This window comes from Manis javanica, chromosome 1 (assembly GCF_040802235.1).
Source record: "Manis javanica isolate MJ-LG chromosome 1, MJ_LKY, whole genome shotgun sequence".
Taxonomy (NCBI): domain Eukaryota; kingdom Metazoa; phylum Chordata; class Mammalia; order Pholidota; family Manidae; genus Manis; species Manis javanica.
In genome coordinates, this window is record NC_133156.1 from 18,222,394 (window position 1) to 18,244,861 (window position 22,468).

The 22,468-nt window shown below is 41.7% G+C and overlaps 1 long non-coding RNA gene across 2 annotated transcripts in view; it reads left to right on the plus strand.

Moving 5' to 3' along the window:
- The window catches only part of LOC118971325 (uncharacterized), an 86,209-nt gene that overhangs the window by 56,414 nt on the left and 7,327 nt on the right, over positions 1-22,468 (plus strand). Inside the window, exon 3 of one of the 2 annotated variants that reach the window (XR_012128009.1) lies at positions 6,767-6,884. This is a non-coding gene — a long non-coding RNA (uncharacterized lncRNA). The other variant, XR_005059730.2, reaches the window with a different exon arrangement.

Consider the following 22,468-nt stretch of genomic DNA (forward strand, 5'->3'; position numbering starts at 1 on the left):
GTTATTTTTGAGCTGTAAAATGAAGATAATAATGATACTTCCCTCATAGTGTTGTGAGGATTAAGTGAAAGAATGTGTGCAAAGTGCCGTCCACTAATGAACACAAAGTAACTACCGTCATTACCAAAATTGCTTATAAATGTTTCTGTCCCACCCTGTGTATATGGAGAAAAAAATGATCTTTTTGTACAGAGTAAAATTTTTGGAGCATATTAAGTCGTGACATGCTAGAAACCTCAAACAACAGGACCAGCTAAGAGAAGAAGGCTGATGTACAAAACGTGCCAGCAGTGGAGGGCATTGCAACAAAACATATGCCGGGTAGGAAAAGCTGGATCTATAGCACCGTTACTTCGTAGCCTGACTCTGTGCTGACTCAGCGAAAGGCAGGCCGTAGTCACAGCCAAGTTTATATGCTTGAGAATTGATGTGGCCATATTTCTGCATTCTCAAAAGCCAAGGCAAGAGAAAAGGGTGATCAGAAAGGTTTTATGGGCCTAATCATGAAATGCTGACAGTTGCAGCTTATTGATTTGCCTTTATTTAACCTTTGTAATTGGGAGTGATCTGTGCAGCCAAAAATGGGGGTATAGCAGGGGGAATCCCTTTTGTCTTTCGGTCATTTTGGTACAAAGAACTTGTCCGTTCTTATTTGTCCCAGACAGTGATCGATTTGGGATGGTGCTAAGTGTTCAGGTGGGATTTCTAGAGCACATTTATCTTAGTCCTTATCACACGATCAATACTGTTTATGTTAATGATGTGATTGTCCCACCACCTCAGAAATTCTGGAAAGCATGTTCAGGCGCAGCCACAGTATGGGATTCAGTTACCTCTTTGAATTTCTAATAGTAGAAATAAATTAGAAGACATGTATTTAACTGTAAATCTGAGCCCGGAAATCCATTGTTTTCTTATTAAATGGTGCTAATTGTGGTTGTCATGGAAACCCTGAAAGCACTTAGATGGAATCGCCTAGTCTATTTTTTTCCCCTCTGTAAGTGATCATTTCTTTGGCTGACACTGAAGTTCCTTCTCTGGAAAGTGATTATACATAGTCTCACAAGACACTCGCTCTAAGTTAAGATGCTCAATAAATCTGTTACGCCAATTACATTTGTGCTGTGGTTATGAGAACCAATTCGTTTCAACTGATCACTTAGAAAACTTAATAAAACCAGTTGGCTGTTTTCTTAAAACCTAGATGATTTTGAAAAAAAGCTACTTCCTTTCAAACATGGGTAACATTTTATTTCTATTTTAAAATAACATTGTGCTCTAACTTTTTCCAAAAGTGGAAATTATATTAAAAGAGTTTATCTGCTTCTTGTCCATCCCATGAGGGAACAGGTAGTTGTGGAGGGTATGTATGAAGAGGAAAAGGTCTGTGGAGTCTTATGGTCTTGGGTAAAATATTAGACCTACCGCTTACTCACTATGAGTATTTACCTGGATTTCAGTATTCTCATGTATAAAATGAGAAGTCATGGCTTTGCTGGGTTGTTGTAAAATTGAAGCATGACTCTACATGTCACGCATCTTGTCCAGTGCCAGGCAGATAGCAGATGCTCAAGAAATTAGGGAAGTAAGCCTCCCTAAATTACCCTGCCCTTCTCACTCCCCTCAGAGACTCACCCCCGGGATCCTGCAGTGATGTATTCAGATCGAAAGGAGAAAGCATTTGGCTGGCAAAACCTCAGCAAATTTTTAGTGTCCTTACATCATCCCCTCATTCTGGGAGATGAGCAATGTCCCAGGACAAAACTGACCTGGGAAGATAAGCTTTCACAAAGATTTGATGCATTCTATAATGATAACTTCCAAGTAACCCTGAAGAAGTTTATTCCCCTCCCAACATAACATCTAATCACCAAAAGGTGGGGTGGGGTGGGGAGAAAACTCATTGGGGGCAAAAGTATGTTGTTTGCATGCATGAATTTTAGGAAATGCAAAAGTTTTTGATGTAGTGTTGGAGCTACTCCTTCAGCTCATGCAAAACCTTCATTCTTGTGTCCACGAAGTGCAGTTACTGCATTGGTATCAAGTGATATCTGAAAGGAGATAAACAGTCTTAGGAGTTACCTTAGGAGTAACTAAGACTTCCCTACTGAATTTTTGGTTCATATTATTAATTTTATTTATTTTAATAGAAGTGAATATAGAGAGTAAATCGAGTTTGTGTTACCATTGTATCTTATGTATGTCTCAATTAACATGTATGTATATATACCTGCCACATTATATTAGCATTGTATCATTGTTCACATAGATTAAACAATTTACCGACAGGGACTATAGTCTGCAAAATACAGAAACAAAAACAAACAAAAACCCCAAATGAAACAAAACAAATACTTGAAATCTCCTGCACCATGTAAGTTTAGGCTGTTGCTCAGTAATGGTTGTTACTGGGGTCCCTGCTTTCCCCTGTGCTGTGCTGGTGAGTCAAGGGCAGACACGCCCCTTCCCTCGCTGGGCTTTAAGCCACATCCACAGGAACGGGTGTGGGGAGCTGCACCTGCCCACTGTGGGCTCCCAGAGCACACGGGCTCCCAGTGAGCATGGGAATGGCATGCAGGTCAAGTCAGGCTGCCCCCAGGTGATGCTTTAGAAGAGAGAACTGCAGATGCGCAGTTTGGATAAAAAGATTAGGGAGAATGTTCCAAACAGAAGGGAGAGCAAACATCAACAGCCAGAGGTCAGAGGCCAAAAGGCAGTATTTTGAATTCCTGTGCCTGCAGTTTCCTAGGGAAAAGTCTCAAGCCTGCACAAAACCCACACTGGTGCCACCGATTCACCGCTGTTCTATAGGAGATTGTGTTTTTTAATAAACTTCAGGATCGGCCATGTAGATCTGTGTTTCACAGGCTGAGGTCACACCTCTGATGGGCTCTGGTGGTGCAGCCTTTCGAGGTGGCTTTGGAGCAAGATGCCACCCTTCCAGCACCTCAGGATGGAGCCCACGGGTGAAGGACAAAGGCGACCTCTGAGGTTTTTTGGCAGGGAGGGGATTTCAGCCTGCTGATTTGCTGTTACTCCACACTTCAAATACATTTTAATTTCTCATGAGGCTGCTGACTCAAATGCTAGTTAGGTGAGGATTTGGACTAATTATCCAATATTTTAAATTAGGTTTACATAATATCGGTGTCCAGAATGAAGGAAATTGTAGAACACAGCACTGTCTCAGGAGTCCAGTCAGAAATCTGATTTGCACCCGCCTCTGCTCTTCAGGACCAGGAACCTGCGGCGCGGTCTTCCCTGCACCCTCTAGATGGGGCGAGGTCCTCCCCAGAGGACTGGGCAGATGGAGGGAGATGATGTTCATTGCCTTCATCAGCAAATGATAATTAGTAACGAGAGTAATTTTTAAAAGCCTTAGCAACATTTTGTCTTATTTTTCCCCCTCCTATATTTTCGTTTATTAAAATACAGCTTTACTGGAATATACTTTACATACCATAACACCCATCCATTTTGTGTAACATTCAATGAATTTTAATGTATGCAGAGTTGTACAATCAGGATGACAATCGTATTTTAGGACATTTCCATCACCCTAGAAAAAATACTTTTGGATTTTCTTTTTTTGTGCCTATAAATTATTAATTGTGTCCATGAAATGTTCTGTTTAAGGATCCAGGATGATCATCATATTTACTAAATAACCACAGGTTGTCATATTGTAATATTGTGATAATTACCGTTAAAAATGTTCATTCTTGCCAACACCTCTGAAAAGAAGCTGCAGCTGATTAAGGACTGTCGGGAGAGAGTTGAGTCTGAACTAAGATCCATCTGTGCGACTGGCTTGCCATTGCCGGAAAATACTTACTAGCCAATGTACCTAATCCTGAAAGTCTTTTAAGTGAAAATGATGATTATTTGGGTACCTTTGTTGCGTGTGATGGTGATTGAAAACAAACTATAGATAATTCCCAAAGAGCTTCCCAAAAGACTAAACCTAACTCGTAAACAAGAAACAGATGTAACCCCCACCTTCCACAAAAAAAAGGTTAATTCTTTAAGTATGTCACAACGTTTGATAACTCACTTGGCTGCATCGTATTGATATGGTAAAACTAACCACTATGTTTTACTTACGTGGCTAAATATTTTGTATTTTTTATGATCTATTATTCTAAGGAATATGTTCTCTGATAGCTTCTTTCCATTCCAATTTCTCCTCAGATCATAAGGTGGGCATCACTCATAGTATTTCTTGATATCATTCAGAAATATTGAAGTACTTTTAACATTTTATATAAAGAAGATTCCTTGATGACTAGTAGTGGTTATTCAAATAAACAAGCTAAAAAACACCGACAAATATTGTTTGAAATCTCTGTGAAAAAGAAAATGTGGTTTCTTAGTTAAGTGTTGTGAAAACATAGTCATTGAAATAATCTTGAATATGTTACTAGAACGTTTTTGAAAAAGGGCAGACACCAGTAGAGAGGCATTATACTATGGGATTTAGCATGAAGACTGCGTAGCCACACTCCGGTCAAACTGATTAGTCCCCGTTATTAGCTGTGGGATGTTAAATCAAGTTCGTTAATTCTCTGGGCCATGGCGTCGTTGTAAAATAGAGGTGATAATAGGGTTGTGGGTATTATTCTATGATGACTGTAAAGCACTTAGTACAGTTCTAGCATATAGTGAGAGTTCAGATAGTTGCTTGAATTGCATTGACTTGTAGAACCCAAGGAATTGATAAAGGAACCATTTTATTCTCAGGCTTTTCAGTTGCTCAAGCTTATTGGCTCAGAGAGAGCATCATCTGCCTGCAGCTGCGCCTGCACAATGCCAGAAGCAGTCGTGACAAACCTGGGACCTTGCCTGGCAGGTTGGATGTCATCCATGCTCATGCACCTATGATGACTGCAGCATAGCTGGGGACAAGGATATTGATGTGAGAATCAGTGGGTCCAGAACACGTGAGATGACCTGATCACCAGGGATCCTCAGGCCACATGCTCCCCTGTAGGACTGCTTTAAGAGGTGATATGAAATAGGGCTGATGCCTGGTGATTGCTGGGGAGCAGGAGATAGAGGCTCTAACAGTGACTCAGGTTATGGGTGGGTCAAAAATGGGGAACAAAGATCGCAGGAGGAATGAGACAGGCTGATGCTGGGAGTGGAGGCTTGGAAGCTGGCACTGCAGGCAACCAGCTACATCCCTCCTAGCTGGTCTTTATAGCTTCTTATAAGTGAATGTGCTTGGGTCTTGCCTAACGTCTCCCACCCATAGGGACCTCGGAAGCCTCAAAGGGTCCCAGGCTGCCAGAGAAAGTTTAGTTTCCTCATGTCAGTGATATCCAGCCAAGATCCCTCAGTTTTCCTCCTGGTTAGAGCTGGTTTGGTCTCTGAGGTCCTGATGGAATATAACTTCCCACGCTTCCTCTGTGAGGACCGGTCTCGGGGCTCAGGGGTCACTCCGTTTAGTTCGGCTCTGAAAGGGGCTTTGAAGCTATGGAGAAGGCCCAGACTAAATCCTAACTCGTACAAGCCCAGGAGGGGGTATGCTTGCAGACCTAAACTCTAAAAGATGCAACCGAGTCTTTTGAAAAAGTAAAGATCAATTTTAAAAAGGCATGGATAGATAGATTTCTTAGGCAGTGGTAGGGAATGCATTCATTTATTCTTTTATTCATTTAATTTTTAAACAGACATCACTGACTGGCTATGAATGGAAGGTGGTGAAACTCTGTGTAGAAGTTTCAGGAGACCTAGACATCCTCTGCATTCTCGATGAGTTTCTGGTCTGGCTCAGGGTCAGCAAACTGTTGCTGGCTGGTTAAATCCTGCCTATGGCTGCTTTTCTGCTACAGTGGTAAAGTGGAGTAGTTGTAACAGGGACAATGTGGCCTGCAAAGCCTGAAATATACATCATTTGGCCCTCTGTGTAAAAAGTTTGCTGACCTTTAGTCTAGAGCACGCTGTCTAGAAAAGTTGGCTTCTTCACTTCCCCTCACACAGTGACACGGTGTTTCTTCAGCCGGGTAGAAGTGGAAAAGGGGCATTTCAGGTAGAGAGACTGAGATGAACGCCACCTCACCATGCATCTCCTGAAACCCCAAGTCACGTGGGGTGCACGAGTGTTGCGATTTGCTGAGACTCTTGAAAGACTCCCAAGGAGGTGAGAGTGGGCTGTTGGACTAGAGAGCCCTAGTAGGTACCTTGTGTGGTCCTAATTGGTCGCTGAGTAAAAGAGGTTGATTTACACCCGCAGTAGTGGGCCTCCAAGTCCAAGGAGGGGCTTTGCATGAGACAGGCCAACGAGGGACTCATCCTCACCTGCACGGCCGCTCTTGAAGCTGTGTTATGTGTACGCATGTAGCCATATGCAGAGACCCCAAGTGCTGACAGTGGAAATAAGCTTTCCTTTGTGATACTGACATTTCTTTCAAATATTGAAAGTCCTCCTCCCCTCCCTCTAAGACCCCCCTACCCAACCCAAAATCAAAAATATACTCATCTATGTTTTCTTCTAGTTTTTTTATGAATTCTATTTTATACTTTAATTATAGATGAATTCAAGTTCTATTTGTGCATTTTGTGATGATTAAAACAGTGTGTTGTTTCCCTAAGTGTCAATTTTCTCAATACTTGTTGAATAAAATATTTGTTTTTCACTGTTTTATTATTCTATCTTTCTCATATGTTGTATGTATTATGTATTTATATTCTGATACTGTTTATATCGCTTTATTGTGCTACCTCATTTATTCCATTTATACTACAAATGCTTACTGTGTTCCAGGCACTGTAGAGACATAAGGATGAATAAAACAGTCATGAACAAAACATGTGGACTCTCCTGCCTGGACTGTACCATTTCAGTGGACTGTACCATTGTTCATCGACCTGTTTTTGCACAGGTACCACACTGGTTTTAATTTTTGTTGCTACAGAACTCATTTTAATTTGTGGTAGAAAAAGTTCCCGCTTGTTACCTTCCTTGAAAAAAAAACCTTAATGATCCTTGCCTATTTATTCTTTTAATATCATTTTGTAATGTTTCAAAAAGGAGGAGAAAACCATTTATGACTTTGATTGGAATGGTCTTATATATTTGTTTGGGAAAAACTGGTATCTTTTTATAACTTTTCCTTCCCAAAACATTGTCGTTCCCCCCACCCCACCCCAATTTATTAGGGTCTTCTTTCCTGTTTTCTATGTTATAACACCAAGTATTATAATGTGTTAGTTAGGCTTATATTATAAAATATATTTTATGGTTGACACAGAGATTCCAAAAACTTCAATCCTGGGAAGGGAGGAAGTTGGAGGTTGTCAAACGGAGAAGGAAAGTGCAGGGACAGTCCGGAAATTCTTATATCATCAAGAGAATCATGTAATATAATGTGTGGTCTACTATGTATGAATCAGTATCAGATATATACATACATAAATTCTTGTTTGTTTCCCCTGCAAAGCACACTGCCATGTAAGTTTAAACAGTGGGGACACCAGTCCCTAAGCAATATTCCTGAGACCGTGACAATGACAACTGGCCTTTGCTATGCAGACTTGCAAATAATGGTTGGATCTTTTAGGCTGACAACTTAAATGGGCCATGTGTCCACCGTCTGCGTGTGGACTGGCTTATGCTGATGATGCCTGACAGGCTTCTCTTGTCAAAGCTTTTGAACACCTAATAGATACAATTGTATTCTCTTTACCCTTTGAAAACTCAGAGATATTTGTTTCCCCTTGAGTTACAGATGGTGGTATGATAAGAGCTCTGAGCCAGCTGCTCAGCCTCATTGACACAAGTGGGTATGGCAGACAATAAGTTCTGCAAATCTGAGGCTGTTTTCTTTCTTCTTTTCCACCTTGCTAATGCCGAGCTGATAGCAGGGAATATAAACCTCAATAGCAATTTCAGTATTAGGGGTCAGAATACACATGGAGATCTGAGTGAGTGAATAAACAGTAGGCAGTAAGCATGTTCTACCTGCCCTACATCATTCAGGAATGAGATGCTATTGTGCTAAAATGAACTGCTGGTCAGTGCCGGGGAAACAATGTACCCTGAGAACTTATTATTGGTTTAGTGATTGTGTTTTATTACCCTGGCTTCTGTGGCCAGTGCTGTTACTGGGCTCTGTGCTAATCTCCTTTGTGATGCTCAAAGAAACCACACGATGAGTCTAATTGTTACCATTTATAACAGTGGGTCAGATGCTCATCTTCTCTATCTCTGGTGTAACAAAGAGATAATAAATCAATGAGATGATAGAATTTAATAATAATGTACCAAGAATTTCAGCGTCGGTGATGCTTGTTCAGACGATGAGTTAGGAAATTTGAAAACAAGTCAGGAGAAACTGTGTTTTTTCCTGTTAGGAATCACTGACCCTCTTGGGAAAAAAGTCTCCTAAGAGTCAGATTCATGCAATGTTTGCTTTTATCGTTGTGTGAGAAGGAAACATAAAAAATTCTAAAGATCTCTAAAAGTTTGAATTTGGGAGTTTAAAGCTGAGTAGCTGCTAAGAAAAACATGTCACTTACTATGATGGGGAACAGGAGACTGGGGTCGGGGAAGGAAGGAATCACACCAGGGGGAGGGAGAATGAACAGTGAGATGGGCAGGCAGACAGATCAGGGAATGAGAGGAAATCAGGTTATTGTCCGGCTTACAAACTTGATAATTTCTCATGTCTGCAGAATACTGGCCGAACTTCTTGTCAGAGCTTTCAAGATTCTTTGCAAAGCATCACCTTCCCCTGTTAACACCTGTCATTCTCAGTCCCTCCCTGAAGGCTTGTGTATGGCCTAGGCACACAGACCTACTTTGGACTTAACAAAGACTTGATGGCTCTTCTCTAGTCCCTTGTCATCAGCGCCCGATTCTGTAGAGCCCAGCGCGAAGTGCATTTTTCCTATGAAGTCATTCTTAGCCTCCACATTCCAAATAAATCTCTCCCTCCTTTGAGATCTCAAGGCAGTTTGTTTACATTTAGAGCATTTATCTCAGGCCAAACTGTATTATGGCTACGCATGTCCATTGTGACCTCCTCCGCCAGACAGCAGGCTCTTCACGATCTGGCAGCATCTTGTGCTCATTCCCTAGGGGCTGACTCTGCCCCTCTCCCGGCTCCCTAGTGTCCGGCTGCACACCTTGCTCCCAAGTTTGCTGTTGGTTCATCAACCAAGGCTGCCCAGGAAAACAAGAGGCGCTGTTGAAAGAGCACTCGATCAGGCGACCTGGTGCTCAGTCTAGCCGCGGGCCCCAAGCAGTCATGTGGCCTGGCGAGCTGCAAGGTATCAGGGGCTCTGCTGCCCTGAAGGACCAATGAGGAGCTCACCAAGTCCGGCTTCCTTGTGGTGCCTTGTCTAATCTGTATGCATAAAAATCCATTGGAATAAAAAAAAAACTGTACTGTCAGGCCCGTCTGACATGCTTAGGAAATGTTAGGGTCCTTTCCTGCTACCGTCAGAGCATGCTCTACCTACTGGGTCTCGGTGTCCTCAACCTAAGACCTCTGGCCACTTTGGCCAATATCAAAGGTGATCTAGGACACCTTTTCTATAGATGACCCTTCAGAATGACACCGGAGAAGTCAGTACTCAGAGGGGGAAATTCGTCCAGAAAATTCCCCTGCCTAGATTCTGACATGCCTCCTCCTCGCCTGGAGCACCTCCACAGTTCGGTCACCTGCATTCAAGCCCCACCTAGAGGCCCAGGAGGCCGTTAACACGCACTTATGGTCATTATTTCCCTGCTTTATATCTGCCAATGATCAATAATGCTTTTAGGACCAAGTTTAGTGACTGTTGAGTGGCGCTTCATGATCAGAACCCTGCCCCTCTCTTCTGACCGCATCTTTATTCCGTGAATCCCTATCTGTTCCTTGAGCAATTCAGGCCACCCAGTGAAATTTGAATTTCAGATAAAAAAGCAAATAGTGTTTTAATATTGGTATTCTCCAAATAGTGAGTTGGACATACATCAAAATATTGATTTTTGTGTATCTGAAATTAAAATTTAACTGGGAACCCTGAATTTTTGTTGGCTAAATCTGGCAACCCTCCCCATCATTCCATGTGGTCCCAAGGACCCTGCCTTTTCCCCGCCATCATTTCCTCCACGAACACTTTCTCCTCACCCCTCTTCCCCTCCATGCCTCATTCAGGCCCCCTTCCCCTTCCTCTGAAAAGCCTCTGTTACCTCCCATTTCAATTTAAACGTTTCTCTCTGGTACCCTGGGCTTATGCCTGATAGCATCCTTATACAAATCTACTGTAATTTTTATTTGTATATTTATCTGACTCACTAAATCTAGATATTTCCTGAGGGTGGGTATTTACATTTAGAAACTAACAGAGTGCCTGACCCATAATACCTGTTCAATAATATTGGGTGAGTCAAATGGTTTCATGAGTCAAACTTGACCAGCCTTCTAAAGCACATAGGGAAAAAAAAAACACGCAGGCAGAAGCCTAGGTTTCCCGGTGGAAGGAGAAGAGGATGCCAGCATCAAGCTGCTGACTCAGTTTCCAGCTGATTACACTTGCAGGGCATTTCGGGGGAGTGCAGTGAGGATACCGACTGCAGACAGGAGGGCCGTTCCCGGAAGGCTCAGTCAGGAAGATTGTGGCCAGCTCTCCAAGACTTAGAACACAGACGAGACCAGGGACAAGAGAAAATGCTGTGGAAGTCTTCCAACTCAGTGTCCTCGTGGAAGAATAAGTTTTAGTATAATGAGGATTTGACAGCAAAGATGGATGACTTAACTGACGATTAAATGGAGGCTGTCCCATGGAGCCCTTTCCTCTCTAAGAATCTGAGCAGAAGAGAAGGACTGGGACCGCTTGGACACACATGTCTTAACAAAACTCTGTTCTCATAAGCGATGGTCCACAGAATAGTCATGAATTGTGGCTTCAAGCTCCTTGGCAAGTCCTTCTGTGGCATATGTGAGGGGACAGTGTCCTTCCTGCCTTGGGGGGAGTAACAAGAGTTTGCACAGGCAGATAGCAACTTTCCTATTCCCTTTGTGAATTAACCGGAGCTGGGAGGGGAGTTATGTAAGGGGAGACTTGAGGACCTGCTAAAGAAAGAAAAAGAGAAACAGGCTGTCACAATTTGACAGCGTCTTAGGAGCACCGCTCATCCTTGGCTTAACTCATTTCTCAATCAGAAGCTTTTCCCCATTTTTCAGTTCTTTCCTCTCTTTTTCCTTCTCATCAGTGTATCTCTTACCCCTCAGCCCCACTCCCCAAGTGAATGGTTTTGGCTGAACCAATCTTTAATACAACATAAGCTACTGCCCTGCCCTTTCAGAATAAATATTGCGTGCCTGGAAAATATTCACAGTTCTCAAAACACTCTTCTTCTAGGAATTATGCTAAGGAAATAATCAGAGGCTAAAGATTTCTGTTTAATCATGCTCATTACAATATTGTTATAATAAATAAATCTGAGAGATTCATGCAATGAAATGCTGTACATTCATTAAAATAATATTTTCTAGGAATAGTTAATAGCAGAGGGAAATGCTTGTGATTGCTGTTGTGAAAGAATAAAATACTCTAGGGTCCAAATTTTGCAACATACATATTATACTATAATACACACATGTGTGCATATATGTGCACATATATATAGTGTAACATATATGTGATCTGAATGTCAGAGCAACGACAGAGCCTTGAAGTTAGAAGCATTAGGCTTGGAGTCAGAAAGATTCAGGCTTAACATTTTTTAGTTGAGATCCTGAGAATTCTCTGGGCCTCAGGATGTCATAAAATAAGAATAACAGTTACCTGTCTGAAAGAGTTATTTTGTAGATTAATAGAGGAATCATTTGTCAAGTGCCTCCTATAGTCCTACTTCGTAGCAGGAACTCTGTGAATGGTATTTATATATAAATACATAAATATTCAAACTATTACCACCAAAATACATATACTAAGATGTTAACATGAGTTATCACTAGGTAGTGGTATTACCTACCTAGGGTTTTTAATCAATTTTCCATGCTCTTTCATTTTTAAAATGACTTATAGAAAATATCTATTACTTTAAAAATAGAATCAAACTATTATGTTAGATAAATTGACATAAATCTTACAACAGCTAAGACATTTCTTCAGCATCACAGAATGTTTTATCTCAGTATTTATTTTCTTTTAGAGACATAGAAATATCTAGGGATATAGATTGTCAAAAATATGCGTGGGAGCTCTCTGCGACTCCATGTTTCCTGGCAGAAAATGCAGGCTTAAAATGGCTCTTCTCTCCTTAAGCAAAATTTTAACTCAGAAAGCCTGTCCTGTAAGCACTGTGTTCATGTTACACTTGTAAAATTTAATTAATACCACCTAAACAATGAGATAGTGTGGTTTCTGAAAATCACACTCCGTAGCAAGGGCTCTGAATGAATTGTGTGGGATGAAGAACTGCGCTGGTGGGAGCGGGACTTAATGCAGGACGGGATAAATCCTTGGCTAGTGGCATGCCTGATTGAGAACCTTGAAAAGCTGTGTAGAGCAGGCTGCATTTACTGGGGGACATTTTTAGTTCGCCTGTTGGCATTTCCTCCACCTTCCGTTGCTCTCCTGGACTTCTGGGGGGACTGGCTTGTGTATGTTGTTCTGCATTCATTTCTCTCTGAGCCATGACTGTTAGCAATGAGAAAACGAGCATGTTATCACAGACAACACTGAGATCGAGGAACGGGGTCACCACTGCGGCAGCTGTAGCTTAAACCTTTACCGAACAGGGAGCACCCCCCAAACAAAGGCAGCGTTTTGTCCAATGTGACAAATGCTACTGCCATTTTATTCATAATGTGCTATATGTTACTGGTCTGATGACGTGATGGAGCTTCCGGGTCCAGAAATCAATGCTTTAACAATGCCACGTGGTCTCTGTTATCAGTCACGCTAAGTGGTGAATACAAACTGTAAAGCATTTTCTGACATGTACCTTCCCACGAGCTAGGAGAAGACTTCTTCTGTCTTCTGCCCTCAGCCCTCATGCAGGTCTTAACAGCATCAGAGTCCATTAAATGCTGAAATCACTACAGTATCTCTAGGGTTGTTTGCTCTGCCGCTGGCCTCTCTGTACTTAAATTGGCTTTTCTGCTGAGACTCAACTACATTCTTTGTTCATTACCTTAGTTACAGTTTATGATTTAGAGAGGGTGATAATTCAGGACACATGAGCAAGTGGGGTATGTGCCAGAAAGACGGCAGCATCGCTGTTGTTTTCAGAGCTGACTGTACGCCTTGAGAACTCGTGAGGAATAGAAACAATACAAAATAAACATTCCAGAACCTAGGACCTTTTAATAATAGCAGTTATCAGTTATAAATTATAATGAACAGTGGTTCTTCAGTGAGCCGGAAGGATGTGGATTCCATTTAGGTGGGGAAGGACACATTCCCTCTACCTGCCCATCACTTTGAGCCCTGGACCCCTAAACCATTGTGTTTGGGTTCAGAATTTCACAAGGGGGATTTTGAAAAAGTTCCCACCCATTTCCAGCCACGGGAACCACGGTGGGTCACATTCACGGGGGGAGTAAACTTCACAGCATCTTTCCTGTCCTCCTCAACTCTTCCTAAGATAAAACACATTTTCCCCAACTGTTAACTGTTTGCCTCTAGCCACAGTCTTTCACCTTCTCACTCCAAGCACTCCCAGCCGCTTTGACCATATCACCATTCGGAACGTGTGATGTTTTGGGTAGGAGGATTGTAGTAGATCCGATGTGGCTCCCACAAGATACGTTTATGCCCTGTTTTCCAGAAACCGTGAATGCGACTTTATTTGGACAAAGAGCCTTTGTAGATGTCATTCATTAAGGATGTTGAGAAAAATCACCCTGCATGAGACCAGTGAGACCCAAGCCCAGTGACAAGTATCCTTACAAGAGACACAGGAAAGGTAGACACAAGAGGAGAAGGCATGTGGCCCCTGAGTCAGAGATGGGAATGATGTGGTCGCAAGCCAAAGAACGTCACCAAAAGCTGGATAATGCCGGGAACAGAGCCTCCTCTCAGCCTCGAGCGGTAGCCTGGCCCTGCTGACCCTTGATTTTGGACTCCTGGCCTCTAGAATTGTGAGAGAGTGAACTCTGTTCTTTTAAGCTACCTGGTTTGTGGTTATTTGTCACAGCAGCCCCCAGAAACTAAAGCAGGGCGATTCTGAAGTTCACAGACCAGGGTTCCAGTTCTGGATCTGCTGGGACCTTGGCCCAGCTGGTAACCCTCTGTGCAGTTCTCACCTGGAAATGGGACTAGCAATGAGTCATCCTGTGGTGAGAATTAGATGAGATGTATGTGCATTATTATCATCACAGCTACATAACTAAAAGGCCAATGAAGGTGGTTTGCCTCGTTAAATGATACACTGAAGCATCTTAAAAGTTTTAAGAGTTTAAGTGAAAATCACTTCCAGCTGGACAGCGCCAAAGTGCAAGTGGTTAGGACTCCACTAACCGGAGCTTAGAGAAAGACTTACGCGGACAAAGTGCGAAGCAAAGAAAGAAAATCATTTGATAGGCTGTGTAGTGTAAGGCGTACCTGGCTCTTCAAAATTGCTGGCCCCTAGTATTTCAATTTCAAAACCTTGAGGCATTTATGGGCTTAGACTTTGGTTTGCTTACGTAGGCTGCCGCAGCATTAGAGCCAACTTAGTCTAATGGCCTCCTTGTTAAATTAATTTAACAGCCTGAACAAGGGATGGGTGTCCTCTGAAGATGTGCTGGAGTCACCACCTCTTACCAGGTAGAAGTTACCATTGGCATTTAAATATCAGCTTTGCTTCAGCTTCTACCCGACCTTTTTTCAAATATCCTAGAGTCTATGCTGTATCTGAGCCCCTGGAGAGGCTTCATAGGCCCTCTGGGCCTCTGGCCTCCATTTGACACACTGAGTAGATTAACCCAGGCTCATCATGATCTCTTATCATCAGGATGCTGTCTAATGGCATTGAATATTTATTTGTCTTGGCCTCATTTTCTTTACTTATTCATAGCTTGCTGCTGGACTACCCATTTCTCTGACAAGTATGGTGTATCTTTTATGGAATCTTGCACATAGTAGGTCCATGATAAACACTTGAGTGGACAATGAATGCCTCTCACAGGCACATAAAAGAGGAATCAAGGTGCTGGAAGACACTCTGAGGGCTTCCTAGGAGTGGCCTGTCCTTAACCCGACTTCTCTCTTGTCTTCCAAACTCATGAAATTTTGCATGTATTTCCACTTTTCTTGCAAAGTGCTGACTTATGCTCTTCTGTAGCTCAGGTTTCAGAGCCCATGTGAATATCATTTCCTGAGAAAATCCTTCCCAAATTGCTTAGGTCCCCCCTACTCATCATGTCCATAAAACCGTCTGCTCCTTCAGGACACCCATCTCTCCTGCGACGACCAGTTTAACTTGTGTCTCTCTCAGAAGACAGTAAGCGTCATGAATCAGGACCAGGAGGGTCTACTCCCACATCCATCCCTACATCTGGCTCATCTGCTGGTACTTATTTGTCCTGTGTTCAATAAATAATTATAATTGCTTATGCCACCGTGTAATGAAAATAACACTGCCCCCTTCTCTTCTTTCACTGCCATTTTCTCACAGATATATATTTTTCTATGCACATTGGTTTGTCATGGAGTAAAATATCCGACATGTATATTATGATTTTATTAAAGGCAAGGTAATATTATGTTCAGAAATGACCACTCTGAGGTCCCAGTCTTTCTTTTGGGTAATTGTAACCTTTGCAACCCTGCAGAATTAATATAATTTCTCTACCGGTAAAGATACAAGGTCTTAGTTTTCTGACAAATCAATATGCAATTAATTTTTTTCCAGGAAAATTTTGTAGGAAGAGGAAGACATCAGCGATGAGCTAAAGTTACTAATTTTATTGCCATGATGATGAGACCAGTTCAAGGGAAGCAAATTAAATTTCATTCCTTTCAAATACATTGGTAGCATTCCCAATACCTTATGCTGCCGAGCACACAGTCCCTTGAGATGGTCCAGGAAAAAGAGCTTCCCAAGCAAATTAGTTTCAGAAACACTGCTATTTATAATCCCCTTTGAAGAGTATAATATGTTTTAGCGTATTAAATGTTCTGTAGGATCCTCACGTTAATCAATCAACGTAGGTTAAGCCAGTGAGTCCTGAAACTCAAACAAGGAATTCTCAAACTTACATGACCACAATTTTATTTTTTAACAAGTCATCCTGTTGACATTCTCAGGAAATCAAGCTCTTTTAAACACATGGTGGGAAATTCTGTATCAGGGTATTGAGGACAGACATAAAAATTCGAATTTACAGGACAAATGTAGACAAATTATTACCACACTTGAAGGGTCATCCTGAGCTGGTTTTGCTTCCGAACTATTGTGTAGGGTCAACACCTCACCTCTGGAAAGTCAGCTCCAGTGGGTCAGGGATCTGATCTTTCAAAATGTGGTCAAGAACATACGCACTGGATGGTAGTTTAACAAAGTGATCGCAGAGCAAGTTCACAGAAGAAGAACATCCACGATTTGCTCAAAGCGTAGACTGCCTTGTTTTTAGTCACAGTTAAAAGTTCCTCCTATGTATAAAGTACTTAATAATCAGTGGACGTATTAATATCCAACAATGTCCAAAAAAACCCTCTCAAATTCATGAAATTATTGCGAGGGCCAAGCCAGGAAAAGAAAGAGAGGCCACTTAGTAGATTACAAAGTGCGTCACTCGGCACTTCCCACTCTACTGGGTGCAACCCTCTCAGGCAGAAGGATTGTCGCTGTTGTCCTTGAAACTGCCTCTCACATTGTCTTGGAGGTTCTGGGTATTCGAGAGAAAAGACAGACAGCAAGGCTCTGAAATTCTATCTTGACAAGCTGGGCGGCACGGCAGCTCATTCCCAGGACCTGGAACCTTACCTGAATGCTGACGCCGGCACTGTGTTGACTTTACCAAGTCAAGCCCGAACACTCAGGCATGCAGTTCACCCACCATACAAATTTTCTTCGTTGCTGCCATGTCCTCACATTTGAAAAGTCTGCCTTGCAAGAAATTACATGCGTTTGAACACTGTGAACAAATGAGATCGGACAAGGAAACATTTTGCAGCAATGGGGTTTGAAATCTGGACTTTGATTGCCTTCAACTCCTGGTGCTGTCCTATCACAGGTTCTTCGGGTGATGTATTAAAAGTGTCCTTCCTTTTTGAAAAGCCATAGGGAATCAATAAGGAGTGAGAATTTTTAACAAGCTGCAGCAGCTCAAAGCTGAAGTAATTAGTTCGTGCAGCTTGACACACCACCCTTCTGAAGGTGAACCTTGGAAACTGTGACGAACAATTGGCTGTAAGAAAGTCTGTCTCACCTGCCATTTTCCTGCAGAGACACGGAGGCTGTCCACCCTCATGCCAGAAAGTAACTCCCAAAGACTGTTCCAGATAAGCACTTTCACCATCGGGCTCCCAGGAAAATCCCAGCATCCTCTTTGATGTACGAGGGACAAAGCCCCTCACAACATGTGCGTGACCATTTCCAGGGAGCTGCAGTAAAACCAAAACGCACTCTTTGTCATCGACTCAGGCTCCCATAATACAACTTCCACGTGAGCAGGAGATAGGAGCCCTGAGAACGATGTTCTCAAGCAGGTCAGCACAGAAGGAAAATTCAAATTTGGAATCAGAACTTATATCTGAGTCCAAATTCTGTCTGTTGCTGCTGACAGACTCTGTTTGTGGTGGGGGCTGGGGGGGGGGAGGTTAAGTACCCTGGGCCTTAGTTTCTTCCCCTTTTAGAAAAAAAAAAAGCCTTGTTCAACCTTCTTCACAAAAATCAAAGATAGAACAACTGAAGAGAATACTCGTGAGCTCACTGTGTGAATGTCAATGGCTGGCTGAGTTTGAATCCCCTTGGCACCAGATCCTGATGCAAGAATTTGGGGTGTAGTAGTTTATTTGGAAGATGATTCTAACAAATACAAGTAGGGGAAAGGGAAGAGGCAGGATTGGGCATAATGTCCAATAAATTTTCACTGTGCATGACGTGTTCTTACTGGCCACTCCAGACACACACCTCAGAGTCACCTCAACTGAGGGTTGGCACACTGTGGGCGTGCAGACCAACACCATCCAGCCATGAAGGGAGGCTGTTCTGGGGGAGGGCATGTTAATTCTTGACGCTTTGGTCTGGTCTGTCCCATGCATGGGCTGAGTGGTCTCAGAGGAAGCCAGGGAAGCCCTCAGACAGAGATAATGGTCCTGTTACTTGGAAGTAGTCTCATGTACCCATCACTGCAGAGGGCCAGGGGAGTATAAGCTGAGTAGTAACTGCTATTTATATGAGAAAACACCCAAATGCACAGCTGAATTTCTTTGTGACTTTCTCAGTTCTTTTCGTCCTAATCTTCAGAATTTGAGCCGCCATCACAAATTTGACAAAAGCATTTCACCTTTGAGGTTTTATAGAATGATTATCTAACAAGTATCCATAACTCTCCTAGAGTACTATTCTGTCTGTTTCACAATTTAATAGGAATGGTATAAATGATATGTGTCATTTCTGTAACTTGTAATTTACATTCTTTCTACATTGCTCTTGAAATTTATTCATGTTGAAACCTTTACTTTCAATTGTTCTATAACAAGAGTCAGCAAACATTTTCTGTAAAGGATCCGATAATAATATTTTAGGAGCTGGAATTCATATAGTCTGTCGTACAAACATTTATCATTTTGACGTGATTAACCTTACCAATTTGCTGTATGAATTATGTTTCTGAGTTTTCTTTTATAACCCTCAAGACGGTGTGAAAAAACTTTCAGATCTCTTCTTTTATTTATAGCACAGTCCCTTCGGGGGTCCCGTGTTCATGCAAAGTCCAATTACAGCCCCTCATTTAACTCTGAGCCCATAGCCTTCACTTCCAGCACTTGTGAGGGCATTGAAATCCAACTGTCTCAAAGGTCTGTACAACCCTCAAAATTGAGACAGACATTTAGCTTCAGCTTTAGCTCTCCTAGATTTGAATAACCTTTTTCATCTTTAGCACCTGAAAGTTTCCCTTTCTTCCTAGTGAGTTTGAATATGTATTTTTTGTTATGTCTGGACGGGAAGGGGAGCTTTCTATTCCTTCTAGTGTCTATCAGATGTTTGCAAAAACTAATCTGTTCACATTGCTTCTCCAAATGGACACTGGTGATGGTAGCTACAAGAAACGTGATAAAATCGGTACCCTGGAATGTAGCTGGCAATATTAATTCTACTTGCCACAGTTTGGCCCAGTAAGTCTAAATTGTGGACTCCTTGAAAGCAGGGAACATAGGATGTATACAAATCATTTTATCTCTTGCGTCTATGATATCACACTAGAGGGTTAGGTTCTTCATAAATGTCTACTAAAAGAACAATGATAGAGAAAAAACATTGAAGAGGCTTTATGGGGCTTACATTGCAGAAGGGCACAAGAAGACAATGATTATTTCTGTACTGGGTACTAGGAATCAATTTCCATAACATTATCATTTAGCACCCATTATGAGTAAATTCCATCTCGTCTTTGAGGGAAAATAGAGCAAACAACACAGTTTATCTCCTTTTGACCTGAAAAGGCCCTGAGCTCCTTGTGTGTCTCATGAAAGAGCAGGGGTGATGCATAAGAAACTTCACAGAATGTGTGTGAGTGTGTGAGTGTGTGTGTGTGTGTGTGTGTATGGATACACATCGTAGATTACTGCCATGGTTAAACTGCACGTGATAAGAGAGCTTAGAAATCTGGAGATCTCTCTGGAACTGGCACCTTAAAGGAGGGGGATTTGGATTGATTCTCCCACAATGGACAGCATTTGGGTCCACCAGACACAGCCTCCTGGCAGAGGGAACAGTACATGAAAAAGGTCAGCAGATAAAAACAGCCCAGTGTGTCATGGGGATGGTGTGGATCTGCTGTAGTTGCAGCCACTGGATGTTGCCTAGTCTCCATTTTTCTAACAAAAGCTGGGGAGGGGGGTCTGAGGATAGTCTAGTACACCCAACAAGGAGTGTGGCCTGGGAAGGCACAGAGGTCACCCAGTGGGAGACCCTGAAAGGCGAGGTGAAAGCGTGCATCTCCCAGGGACATGACCCCCAGGGTTGAACATCCATTTGCTGTCTCTCTTCTTTTAGTCTGTATCCCCGTAGCAGACTCCTAAAGGCATCTCTGGGTGTCTGCAGCACAGTGGTCCTGGAATACGAGATCTCTATTTAGTGCTGTCCCATGCATCGTGTGCTCTGAGGGCAGAGACACGATATCTCTGCCAGGAGCTGTGGGTCCCACACGTCCTGGCTAATAAGCAGGTAGAGGCTGAAGGCATCTGCAGAGAGAAATGGATCTTTGCTCAAAGGTCTGGCAAGGTCGTCCCTGGCTGCAGAAACCACCCTGGCAGCAAAGCCAGCTTCAACCTCTTGACTGAGGGGAAACCATCATTGTGCCTAGAAAATAAGTGACCGCACAATAGGCTTGTTTTCCCTTTTTACTTACTTTATGTAAGGAAAATGCTTGCATAAGCAAGGGCAATGCTTCCTACCTGCCCTTTTCCAGCCTCGTTTAGAGTGTGATGGAAACAGGTCTCTCTAGGGGATCATTCTTCACACCAGTTACACCTTCAGGTGTCTGGGTCCCAAACTACCCTCCATTGGTGTTAAAAATGACTTTTTTCCCCTCTCTGATCTCTAATCCCTCAGGATGAATTGATAGTCCCTGAATCATATTTATCCAAAATAAAACACCCTCAGCTGACAGTATTTGCCAAGCTCAACAAAATAATTTAAATAAACACCATAATCGAGTAATGACCAACTCAAACACACCTGAGAACAGCTTCCCCGATTTGAAGGATGAAGCAAGGTCACGCAGTATCATTTGGAGGAAAACTGTATCAAGTCCTTGAATTGGGGGATAGATTTCGAGGTGGAAAGGGCACAGGCCAGTTAAAAAATGGGCAAAAGATCTGGCTACCACACCAGAGAAGACCTACAGATGTCAAATAAACACAGGAAAAAAATGTGCATGTTCACTTGTTAAGATATGGCAAATTAAAACATTAGTAAGATATTACTACACAACTATTAGAATGGCTAAGATCCAAAAATCTGGCAATGGTCGTTGCTGGCAACGATGCGGAGAACAGGAGCCCTTCTTATTCATTGCTGGTGAGAATGAAAAACGACACACGACTTCCCATTTCTTACCTGTGGGCTGCCCATCTCCCTTCCTTCCAAATACGATAGTGTGGAAAGGGGATGGAAAAGAGTGACTTAACAGTGGAGAAATCTGATAATCACTCCTTGGGTCAGGGGGTCAAGGCCAACAGTTAGAAGCCATGCTGACTGTAGGACGTGGTGAGAGCAGCCCCTTAGCTCTGTGGTTTTCGTTCCGAAGACCCAAAGCTCCAGTCTAATCATGAAAAAAGAAAAAATCCAGTAAAATACAAAATCATATAAAATATTTAAATAAAAGTAAATAATAAAGTATTTAAAATGCATAAACATTTAAATACTTATAATTAAAATGTATTCATAAATTGAATTATACTCAGAGTGTTTTAAATATCAAAATTCATAATATGTCTAAAGTATCCAATAATAAATTAATATAAAAATATTTTTAGAAACCTAAAATACAGTATTTTAAATGGAATTTTTCCCAGGAATGCAATATTGTTTTAGCATTTAAGAACCAATCAAATTCACTGAATAACTGAGAAAGTAGAAAATGACATTATTTTCTCAAAAGATGTAAGAAAAAACATGAAACATTAAACACTTATTCCTGATACAAAGGAAAATAAACTTAGAAAATAAAGTAGGAGGAAACATCCTTAATCTCATAAAGTATGTCTAAAAAATTTCTACAGCTAATATTATATATCATGGTGAAATATTAGACACTTCTATCCTAAATTAGGAACAAGACAAGGATTCTATTCTCACCATTTCTATTCAATATTGCCATGGAGGCCCTTGCTAATAAAGTAAGGAAATATATAAATAAATAAACAAACTACAGTCTCTCTCTCACACACGCACACACATGTGTATGCATGTATCTACCTTTGGGTTTTTTAGGAATACAAATATATGATCTGTGAATAAAGATTGCATATATATTTCAAAAGAAATACTTAGACAAATAAATGAATCCATCAAGATTACAGGGTATAAGTTCTAAAACATTAAAACATCAATTGGATTTCTATAAACTATTCACACATAAAAAAACTGGAAATGAAATTTAAAAGCATCACAGATAATAGCATAAAAAATATAGGGCTGTGAAGGAAAAAAATCAATCAACTTAACAACTGTAAGATTTCTATAAAGCTAGAAAATATTACCGAGAATGACTGAAGACTGCAATTAATGGAAACACATTGTGGACTGGAAGACTCAATATTGCTAAACCATCAGTTCTTTCCAAACTGATTGATTGATTCAATACAACCCCAA